This window comes from Notothenia coriiceps, unplaced genomic scaffold, assembly GCF_000735185.1.
Source record: "Notothenia coriiceps isolate Sejong01 unplaced genomic scaffold, NC01 NC01_scaffold00028229, whole genome shotgun sequence".
NCBI lineage: Eukaryota > Metazoa > Chordata > Actinopteri > Perciformes > Nototheniidae > Notothenia > Notothenia coriiceps.
Genome location: NW_011360930.1, coordinates 1 through 2,038, shown reverse-complemented (window position 1 = coordinate 2,038; position 2,038 = coordinate 1). Strand labels below are relative to the sequence as shown.

Below are 2,038 nucleotides of genomic sequence, written 5' to 3'. Positions count from 1 at the left end.
AAGTGTCTTGCTCAGGGACACAACGACATGCTGACTGCAGCGGGACTCAAATTTGCTCTCCCCTGATACGAGTGCACCATCCCACTGAGCCACAGCATCCCCTGTGTTTGTCAGTATCTGTCAGTAATGTTAGTAAATGTTGCTAGTTATTGCAAAGAAAAACAGGCAGATTGATTGACTAATTTGAAATGCATGACACATAAGAAATGTATAAAGTTTGGTTGACTAACAGAAATATAACCCTAACTTACAATATCTAATATGTTGAAGTGTACTTACAATATACTGACTTGTCAAATCTCTAAACAAATGTGGCATAACATGTCTTGTGCTTACGCCCCTTCTCTCTGCAGCATCTCGAACTCCCTGGTACCAGAGTTCGTATCCATGGATACCAGGTGAGCTACAAGCTGGTGAAGAATCAGCAGGCGCAGGACAGATTCACTCAAAATGTCACCGGGTCAATGGCGCTCCTGGTGGTGAAGGAGGGGAACTACAGAGTCACAGTTTCAGCTTTCAACACGGCTGGCTATGGACCTGCTGCTCATCTTAGCACTGACACACAAAGACAAAATGGTGAGCACCACAAGGGTTATTTCATGTAAATAATTAGTTTTTTATATAAGGTTCATGTTGAGGTACACAAAGAAGCAAAGGATTCTGTAATATAAGTTAAATCTGCATAAAGTTGCATACACGATCAGATATAAAGATGCGGCTTTCCACTTTTGCAATATCCTGTCAGTGAGTGTATATTTTTGAGTTTTCTTGCAGAGAAGGAAGCAACAGAGCAGCGTCATGATGTTCAGATACATCTTATTGCAACACAACACTTATCTAGTCAAATGGTCTCTGTCATCATGAACCTGTCAAGAGATTTTTGTTGTTTGTTTCAAATGTGTTTTTAAATTCCTGAGCTGTGCAAGGCACGAGACTGGATAAGATGCCAGTAAACTCTTATACGCATGGTTACAAATTGAATTTTGAATATTTAGTTTGCTATTGAGATTATTGATTTACAGACAACCTGTCCAGGAATTACTCCGCTGCTCACAGTGAGCGTGCACAAACTCACTTTTACACCAACGCTTAAATGCATTAATGATGATTTGCAACATATCCTACTACAACAGAATCTTGGTTTTCTCCATCACTTATAATCCTTTGGTGGATTTCTGCAGCTCTCCCGCCAGTCAGCAGCTTGTGGGTTTCCAGTTCTCTCCCGGTTATGAAAGGCCTTCTTGTCCAATGGGAGAACCCCAAGGTCCTGCCCTCCGTCCCGCCAGTCAGTCATCTTGCCATTCACTGGCGTTCCGAGACTCGTCCATCTACTAGCCGTGGGACCACAGTGGGCAACTTCACCACCTCCACTGTCATACAAGGTGTAATCAAATCCTGGTCTTCCTCTGTTCCATGTAAATCTATTGTTGCCCAAAAACAGATCAGTGAGCCTCACTGTTACACTAGGTAACACGTTCCTTTGTTACCATGAACACACACACTGGAATTTATTATTATTCCTGCTGCCACTAAACACTCACAAGAGCACCAAATGTGGATAATCCACCACTGAAAGTAGTCCCCAAGAAAAGTACCATTTTGTGTTTGTTTGATAAAAAAACTATAGTTACAAGCTTTTTTAGGATCACCGACATGCATTAAAGGTCCCATGTCATGGCCATTTCTACTGATCATCATTCCATTGTTGAGGTCTTCTAGAATAGATTTACATTGTTCAATGTTCCAAACTCACATTGGTTTCTCATACAGCATCTCTGTATAGTATGTGTATTCACTCTCTGTCCTAAACGGCTTGTTGGAGCTCCTGCCCCCCCCCCTCCCTGTGAGCCCATTGTGCTCTGATTGGTCAGCTCGCCCACTCTGTTCTGATGAGTCAACCACCGTTACAGTGGAACATCAGTGATTATGTGTTACAATGGCGTTAGCAACCAGAAAATGACACCAGTAATGACAAACAGATGAGAATGCTGCGTGGGGTCTGGGTGCCGTGTTGGCGGGACGTTGCGGGCTCGCTGGT

At 43.0% G+C, this 2,038-nt stretch overlaps 1 long non-coding RNA gene across 1 annotated transcript; it reads left to right on the top strand.

Annotated features, from left to right (window-relative positions):
* Positions 1–355: 355 nt before the first annotated feature.
* LOC104958076 (uncharacterized) lies at positions 356–1,933 on the top strand. The gene is made up of 3 exons (XR_799730.1): positions 356–576; positions 1,182–1,408; positions 1,922–1,933. It is a non-coding gene; the product is annotated as an uncharacterized lncRNA (long non-coding RNA).
* Positions 1,934–2,038: the final 105 nt, after the last annotated feature.